Source organism: Salmo trutta, unplaced genomic scaffold (assembly GCF_901001165.1).
Source record: "Salmo trutta unplaced genomic scaffold, fSalTru1.1, whole genome shotgun sequence".
NCBI classification, from domain to species: Eukaryota; Metazoa; Chordata; class Actinopteri; order Salmoniformes; family Salmonidae; genus Salmo; species Salmo trutta.
Window position 1 is genome coordinate 233,033 of NW_021823216.1, and position 9,674 is coordinate 242,706.

General features: G+C 49.0%; 1 protein-coding gene across 1 annotated transcript in view; it reads left to right on the top strand.

Annotated features, from left to right (window-relative positions):
- Positions 1-9,674, top strand: part of LOC115189731 (leucine-rich repeat-containing G-protein coupled receptor 5) — a 653,393-nt gene that overhangs the window by 177,559 nt on the left and 466,160 nt on the right. The window lies entirely within an intron of this gene.

Here is a 9,674-nt window from a genome sequence, read left to right on the forward strand (position 1 = left end):
ATAACTCATGAAGAAATCAGGGCTGATATTTATAAATCTTCTCAGAGTAGGAAGGTTGATCTAGGATCAGTTTTGTCTCTTCTTATGAATAAGATAACATGTGTTGGTATTACATGGACAGGGGGACTTGATCCTAGATCAGCACTCCTACTCTCAAAGGCTTTATGAATATGGGCACGGTTCCCTTTACATTGTGTTGATTCCTCTGTACAAAAGGTGCTATCTTGAACCTAAAAAGGTCACTTCGTCTCCTATAGGAGAACCCTTTGAAGAACTATTTTTTGTTCCAGGTAGAACCTATTTTGTTCCAGGTAGAAGAACCCTTTTGGGTTCCATGTGGAACCCATTCCACAAAAGGGAACCAAAAAAGGGTTCTACCTGGAACCAAAAAGGGTTCTCCTATGGGGACAGCTGAAGAACCCTTCTGGAAGCCATATTTCTCTGTATTGTAAAGTATGGAATCCACCTGGGCTTCATGGGTCTTCCTCGGTACCATTAATGAACTATTGAAACACGTAATGAATTAGGAACAATCCTTGGTCATATTCATTAGGCACTAAATTAGGGTTTAGGTTTAATGCTAGGGTTAAGTTTAGGGTTGGGGTCAGTTTTAGTGTTTGCCTTCATTGGACTGCCAATGTGTTGCACTCCAATATGCCTTAGTAAAGGCTGAGCACTTCTGTTTAATGTGAGACAATGTAGAAGTTTGTGGGTTCTGGAAATAACGTGGCCGAGGGAAGGGGTCCATTACATTGTCAAACAATCACCCACGTGAAGCACCAGTTTTCCTGTCTGGTAACTCCTCTAACATCAAATAAACTTGGTCTCATTTCTAAACTCTAATGTTTAATAATTCAGTTAATCATTTGTTGGCTTTCAGTGATGTGTATAAAGGGTTAATTTTTTTCTTGTGGAGGTTGTCAGGGCTGCTTTGTTATTTCCCATCATCCTGTTCAACAGTATTATGCCTCACATGCAGGTATACACAGTAAGTGCAGATCAGTGGCTGTAAAAAATACAAAACCACAGTACAGCACATTGTTTTCAAAGGAATGGAAACCAATGCTTGTCGTGAGAATTGTAACCACAGGAGTGTAGATGGGACACACTTCCACCTATTGAAAAAGCCCCTTTGTTTTTAGTCTGTTTAAATGTATGACTGTATAACTGACCTGCAACCTGGCGGAAGTGATTACTGTGGTCATACTAAAATGCAGGGCTGCATCCTAAATTGTACCCTATACCCTACATAGTGCCCAATGGGCCCGGGTAAAAAGTAGTGTACTACAGTGAGGGAAAAAAGTATTTGATCCCCTGCTGATTTTGTACGTTTGCCCACTGACAAAGAAATGATCAGTCTATAATTTTAATGGTAGGTTTATTTGAACAGTGAGAGACAGAATAACCACCAAAACAAATCCAGAAAAACGCATGTCAAAAATGTTATAAATTGATTTGCATTTTAATGAGGGAAATAAGTATGACTGTCATCTCGCTCAGGGTGAAGTTTCCCCTAGGTACAGATCTAGGATCAGCTCCCCCTCCCCCAATCCTAACCTTAACCATTGGTGAGGAAAATGCTAAACAGACCCAGGATCGGAGTCTCGAGGTAACTTCACCCTACAGCCTGTGATCTCTGTGAGGGGCACACTCCAACACTCCGACATCATTTACATACAAAGCCATTGTGTTTATTGAGTCCACCAGATCGGAGGCAGTAGAGATAACCAGGGATTTTCTCTTGATACGTGTGTGAATTGGACCATTTTCCTGTCCTGCTAAGCATTCAAAATGTAATGAGTACTTTTGGGTGTCAGGGAAAATGTATAGAGTAAAAAGTACATTATTCTCTTTAGGAATGTAGTGAAATAAAAGTTGTCAAAATATAAATAGCAAATGTGAAGTACCAAAAACAACTTAAGCAGTACTTTAAAGGGTTTTTACTTTTACATTTTTTATTTCTCCTTTATTTAACCAGGTAGGCTAGTTGAGAACAAGTTCTCATTTACAACTGCGACCTGGCCAAGATAAAGCAAAGCAGTGTGACACAAAAAAACAGCACAGCGATACACATGGAATAAACACGCGTACAGTCAATAACACAATACAAAAAAAAGAATAAAGTCTATATACAGTGTGTGCAAATGGCATGAGGAGGTAAGGCAATACACAGGCCATGGTAGCAAGTAATTACAATTTAGCAAATTAACACTGGAGTGATAGATGTGCAGATGATGATGTGCAAGTAGGAATACTGGTGTGCAAAAGAGCAGAAAAGTAAATAAAAACAATATGGGGATGAGGTAGGTAGATTGGGTGGGCTATTTACAGATGGGCTATGTACAGCTGCAGTGATCAATTAGCTGCTTGGATAGATGATGTTTAAAGTTAGTGAGGGAAATATAAGTCTCCAGCTTCAGCGATTTTTGCAATTCGTTCCAGTCATTGGCAGCAGAGAACTGGAAGGAAAGGCGGCCAAAGGAGATGTTGGCTTTGGGGATGACCAGTTAGATACACCTGCTGGAGCGCGTGCTACGGGTGGGTTTTGTTATCGTGATCAGTGAGCTGAGCTAAGGTGGAGCTTTACCTAGCAAAGACTTATAGATGACCTGGAGCCAGTGGGTCTGGCGACAAATATGTAGCGAGGGCCAGCCAATTAGAGCATACAGGTCGCAGTGGTGGGTGGTATATGGGGCTTTGGTGACAAAACAGATGGCACTGTGATAGACTGCATTCAGTTTGCTGAGTAGAGTGTTGGAGGCTATTTTGTAAATGACATCACCGAAGTCGAGGATCGGTAGGATAGTCAGTTTTACGAGGGTATGTTTGGCGGCGTGAGCGAAGGAGGCATTGTTGCGGAATAGAAAGCCGATTCTAGATTTAATTTTGGATTGGAGATGTTTAATATGAGACTGGAAGGAGAGTTTACAATCTAGCCAGACACCTAGGTATTTGTAGTTGTCAGGGAATCAGGGAATCACCCGCAGCAAGAGCAACATTGTTGATATATACAGAGAAAAGAGTAGGCCCGAGAATTAAACCCTGTGGTACCCCCATAGAGACTGCCAGAGGTCCAGACAACAGGCCCTCCGATTTGACACACTGAACGCTGTCTGAGAAGTAGTTGGTGAACCAGGCGAGGAAGTCATTTGAGAAACCAAATCTGTTGAGTCTGCCGATAAGAATGTGGTGATTGACAGAGTCGAAAGCCTTGGCCAGGTCATTGAAAACGGCCGCACAGTAAATCTTTATTGATGACGGTTATGATATCGTTTAGTACCTTGAGTGTGGCTGAGGTGTACTCGTGACCAGCTCGGAAACCGGATTGCACAGCGGAGAAGGTACGGTGGGATTCGAAATGGTCAGTGATCTGTTTATTAACTTAAGTTAGCTTTGCAACCAACATGGAAATGGGAATTATTCCTAAAGCTCCTCCCATGCTGCCTTCAACACATGCTCCTCCCTACGCCAACGTTTATCACCCGCCACCTCCTCCGTACCAAGATGTCAGGAAAAACTAAAGGGACGTGACTGACCAGAGAACTAATATTGAATTTCCTCATTGGTTTAAAATGAAGGTAGGGTTTGGGGTTAGGAAGTGTCACATGCTCCCCAGTGGAAACAGTTTGCGCATATATAATGACAACATTTTGTGACGTTTCCCTTCTTTTTGGTGTTTCCCAGGTTTTTTTTCCCAGCTGTACAGGCACACAACATTTTTTCTTGAGGCAAGTTGAAGTTCGGTAGCTGAAGTCTACGCCCCTTCATTGGTGTTTGGTCAGCAGTAGTACTCCTAGTAGGAGTGGATGGGATTCCTCAATGAAGTGTTTGTTGTCATTTACGGAGGGATGGCTAGTTTTATGCACATTTTTTCATTGAGAAATACTGCAACAAACATCTTAGATATATGTAAAATTGTGTGACCAAGACCTCTGCAAAAATGTCTAAAAGCATTACAGATTTCTTGGCTATGAGTCAGAAAGTTACAGGCACACAAATATCATAGCCCCAAGACATGCTAACCTCTCACCATTACAAAACTCGATTAGATCTTTTTCAGATCTGATCTGAAAGGTCAAAAGGATTGGGCTGCCTGTGTAAACTCACTCAAAGTGCTGCAGTGGCCTTGACTAATCTTATCCCACCCTTACACATACTCTCTAAGAGGTGTCTGCCTGCACTTGTGGCGTTGTTCCGGAAAAATATAAAACTTCACTTCAATGCTACTGAATTTGGCTACTATGACTGAAATATGAATCTTTTAGAAAATAATTAAATTGAAGGGTGTTTATGTTTCTGTTTAATGGCAGTGTCTTGACTTGGACGTCTGATTACAAATGACATTCCTATCTGAACTCGTCAGCTCATTGTTATGCTGTGCAGAGCAGAGTGAAGGATCCAGCTTCTTTACAGAGTACGGTACTGGACTTGTATATCCACTGAAAACAAATATTTGCTTTTTCAACTTACTATTTGAAGTTATTGTGCTGCATCAAGTATTCTGAGTTATATCAACTTTAAATGTTCAGATATCCTAACCTACACCACATTTAGTTTGATTAATATAGAGTACCAGTCAAAAGTGTGAACACGTCACAACTTCCGGCAAAGTCGGTTCCTCTCCTTGTTCTGGCGGCGTTCGGCGGTCGACGTCACTGGTCTTCTAGCCATCGCCGATCCACTTTTAATTTTCCATTTGTTTTGTCTTGTTTTCTCACACACCTGGTTTACATTTCCATCATTACTTGTCGTGTATTTAACCCTCTGTTCCCCCCAAGTCTGTGTGTGAAATTGTTTATTGTTGAGGTTGACACGCTTCCGGCTGCCTTGCACCGGGTTCTGTTTTATACCCGTGCTTTGTGGCAGCCTGTACTTTGTACTTGGGTTTTTGTACTTTGTGCTGCCTCACTTGTTCGTTAGGCATTTGTTTTGTTGACGTGGTAGCGTTCTGTGCAAATGATTGCCTAAGTAAAGTGCTTTGCCCATTCATCTCTGCTCTCCTTCGCCTGACTTCTATGCACCAGCTACACTCACCCCTTGACAGAAATTCACACCCACAATATGGAGTCAGCGGGAGAAGGTGCCCCTGGTAAAGAGGTTGAGGAGCACGTCCAGGAGCACGGGCAATGCTCCACCATCTCGGCGACGCCATGGACCGCGTTGTCCAAACCATGGACCGCTGGGAGAGACAGAGAGTTCCTCCAGCGCCTCCACCAGCACAACCAGGGTCTCCACTACTCGCCCCCCTTCACCCAGTCCCAGTGGGATTCGTCTCGCCCTTCCCCGGGAGTACGACGGGCGGCTGCGCGCTGCCAGGGTTTCCTGTTGCAGCTGGATCTCTACCTGGCAACCGTCCACCCGGCTCCTTCGGGCCGTGAGAAGGTGTCCGCCCTCGTCTCGTGCCTCTCGGGGAAAGCCCTGGAGTGGGCCAATGCCGTGTGGGGAGAAGGAGATGCGGCGTTGAACCATTTCGAGGATTTCACCCGGGCGGGTGAACGCCTCTTCCATCTGAGGCAGGGGACGAGGAGCGCCCAGGAGTTTGCGATGGACATTCGCACCCTGGCCGCCGGCGCGGGATGGAACGACAGGGCCCTGATCGACCACTATCGCTGCAGTTTGCGCGAGGACGTCCGTCGAGAATTGGCCTGCAGGGACATCACCCTCACTTTCGACCAGCTGGTGGACCTGTCCATTCGGCTGGATAACCTGCTGGCTACCCGCGGACGTCCAGAGCGGGGTCTGTCGGTTCCATCCCCCAGCACCACCGCTCCGATGCCCATGGAGCTGGGAGGTGCTGCGCTCAGGGAGACCGGAGGAGGTTCCGTCTCGTGCACCATCTGTGGCCGCAGAGGTCACACTGCCGGTCGGTGTCGGGTTGGTCCCTCTGGGAGTTGAGGCAGCAGGCAGGGCACTCTGGCGTCCCCCCAGGTGAGAAGGCATCATTCTCACCCAGAGCCCTCTGTTGTACACAAGTTTTTGTTTGTTACTTTTCCTGAGTTTTCCCCGCATTCCCAGCATAAGGCGCTCATCGATTCAGGCGCGGCTGGGAATTTTATAGACAGATCATTCACCCATAGTTTAGGGATCCCCATCGTTCCAGTGGCTATGCCCTTCCCAGTTCACGCCTTAGACAGTCGACCATTAGGGTCAGGGTTGATTAGGGAGGCCACCGGTCCTCTGTGCATGGTGACGCAGGGGGGTCACATGGAGAGAATCAGTCTCCTCTTCATTGACTCTCCTGCGTTTCCCGTGGTGCTAGGCCTACCCTGGTTAGGTTGTCACGACCCCACTGTTTCATGGCAACGGAGGGCTCTCACGGGGTGGTCGCGAGAGTGCTCGGGGAGGTGTTTATGGGTTTCCATTGGTGCTACTACGGTGGAAAGTCCAGACCAAGTCTCCACCGTGCGCATTCCTCCTGAATATGCCGATTTGGCTCTCGTCTTCTCCAAAAAGAAGGCGACTCAATTACCACCCCATCGACAGGGGGATTGTGCGATAAATCTCTTGGTAGACGCCGCACTTCACAGGAGTCACGTGTATCCACTGTCACAGGCGGAGGCGGCGGCTATGGAAACATATGTCTCCAAATCCGAGTTTCTTTTTAGTGAAGAAGAAGGAGGGAGGTCTGCGCCCCTGTATTGACTATCGAGGCCTAAATCAGATCACTGTGAGGTACAGTTACTCGCTACCTCTTATCGCCACAGCGATTGAGTCAATGCACGGGGCGCGCTTCTTCACCAAACTAGATCTCAGGAGCGCTTACAACCTGGTGCGTATCCGGGAGGGAGACGAGTGGAAGACGGCGTTCAGTACAACCTCAGGGCATTATGAGTACCTTGTCATGCCGTACGGGTTGATGAATGCTCCATCAGTCTTCCAAGCCTTTGTAGACGAGACTTTCAGGGACCTGCACGGGCAGGGTGTAGTGGTGTATATTGATGACATTCTGATATACTCCGCTACATGCGCTGTGCATGTGTCCCTGGTACGCAGGGTGCTGTGTCGACTGTTGGAGCATGACCTGTACGTCAAGGCTGAGAATTGCCTATTCTTCCAACAGTCCGTCTCCTTCCTAGGGTACAGCATTTCCACCTCAGGGGTGGAGAAGGAGAGTGACCGCATTTCAGCTGTACGTAATTGGCCGACTCCCTCCATGGTAAAGGAGGTGCAGCGGTTTCTTAGGTTTGCCAATTACTACCGGAGGTTTATCCAGGGTTTTGGTCAGGTAGCGTCTCCCATTACCTCACTGCTGAAGGGGGGACAGGTACGTTTGCAGTGGTCGGCTGAGGCGGACAGGGCTTTTGGTCACCTGAGGGCTCTGTTTACCTCGGCTCCCTTGCTGGCCCATCCGGATCCCTCTTTAGCATTCATGGTGGAGGTGGACGCGTCCGAGGCTGGGATAAGAGCCGTGCTCTCTCAGCGCTCCGGTACGCCACTGAAGCTCTGCCCTTGTGCCTTCTTCTCGAGGAAGCTCAGCCCGGCGGAGCGAAACAATGACATGGGGGACCGGGAGCTGTTGCCTGTCGTCAAGGCCTTGAAGGCGTGGAGGCATTGGCTTGAGGGGGCTAAACACCCTTTTCTCATTTGGACTGACAACCGCAATCTGGAGTACATCCGGGTAGCGAGGAGACTGAACCCTCGCCAGGCAAGGTGGGCCATGTTTTTCATCCGTTTTGTTTTCACCCTTTCTTACAGACCAGGTTTCCAGAACGTGAAGGCAGACGCACTGTCCCGGCTGTATGACACAGAGGAGCGGCCCATGGATCCCACCCCCATACTCCCGGCCTCCTGCCTGGTGGCGCCGGTAGTGTGGGAGCTGGACGCGGACATTGAGCAGGCGCTACGTGCAGAGCCCACTCCCCTTCAGTGTCCCGCTGGGCGTCTGTACATTCCGTCTGCTGTCCGTGACCGGCTGATCTATTGGGTCCACATGTCACCCTCCTCTGGTCATCCAGGCATCGGTCGAACGGTGCGTTGTCTGAATGGGAAGTACTGGTGGCCCACGTTGGCTAAGGACGTGAGGGTTTGTGTTTCCTCCTGCTCGGTGTGCGCCCAGTGTAAGGCTCCTAGGCACCTGCCCAGAGGTAAGCTACACCCCTTACCCGTCCCACAACGGGCTTGGTCGCACCTGTCGGTGGATTTCCTTACAGATCTTCCTCCTTCACAGGGTAACACCACGATCCTGGTCGTTGTGGACCGGTTTTCTAAGTCCTGCCATCTCCTCCCTCTGCCCGGTCTCCCTACGGCCCTACAGACTGCGAAGGCCTTGTTTACACACGTCTTCCGGCACTACGGGGTGCCTGAGGATATAGTGTCTGATCAGGGTCCACAGTTCACGTTGAGGGTCTGGAGGGCATTCATGGAACGTCTGGGGGTCTCGATCAGCCTTACCTCAGGTTTCCACCCCGAGAGTAACGGGCAGGTGGAGAGAGTAGACCAGGAGGTGGGTAGGTTTCTGAGGTCTTATTAACCAGGACCGGCCGGGGGAGTGGGCGGCGTTCGTGCCCTGGGCAGAGATGGCCCAGAACTCGCTCCGCCACTCCTCTACTATCCTCTGCCCTTTCCAGTGCGTACTGGGGTACCAGCCGGTTCTGGCGCCATGGCATCAGAGTCAGATCGAGGCTCCTGCGGTGGACAACTGGTTCAGGCACACGGAGGAGACAAGCGACGCCGCTCATATTCACCTCCAGCAGGCAGTGCTTCACCAGAAAGCCAGCGCAGACCATCACCGCAGTGAGGTCGGGTCTGGCTCTCGACCCGAATCCTGCCCATTCCGCCTGCCCTGCCTGAAGCTGGGGCCGCGGTTTGTGGGGCCATTTAAAGTCCTGAGGAGACTGAACGAGGTTAGTTACAGGTTACAACTTCCCCCCGATTACCGTATTAACCCCCTCGTTCCATGTGTCTCTCCTCAATCCGGTGGTGGCTGGCCCACTCCAGGAGTCTGAGGTGCGGGAGGTTCCCTCTGGACATCAAGGGGGGCCCCGGCGTATTCCTTTCGCTCCATACTGGATTCAATGCGTCGGGCGAGGGGCCTTCAGTACCACGTGGAGTGGGAGGGGTAGGTCCGGAGGAGAGATGCTGGGTTCCGGTGGAGGACGTGTTGGACCCTTCAATGGTGCGGGAGTTTCTCCGTCCGGATCGCCCTGCATCTTGCCCTCCGGGTTGCCGAAGTCGGTTCCTCTCCTTGTCCGGGCGACATTCGGCGGTCGACTTCACCGGTCTTCTAGCCATCGCCAATCCACTTTTAATTTTCCATTTGTTTTGTCTTGTTTTCTCACACACCTGGTTTACATTTCCATCATTACTTGTCGTGTATTTAACCCTCTGTTCCCCCCATGTCTGTGTGTGAAATTGTTTATTGTTGAGGTTGGCACGCTTCTGGCTGGCTTGCGCCGGGTTCTGTTTTATACCCGTGCTTTGTGGCAGCCTGTACTTTGTACTTGGGTTTTTGTACTTTGTGCTGCCTCACTTGTTCGTTGGGCATTTGTTTTGTTGACGTGGTAGCGTTCTGTGCAAATGATTGCCTAAGTAATGTGCTTTGTCCACTCATCTCTGCTCTCCTGCGCCTGGCTTCTATGCACCAGCTACACACCCCTTGACAACACACCAACTCATTCAATGGTTTTTCTTTATTTTTTACTATTTTCTACATTTTAGAATAATAGTGAAGACAT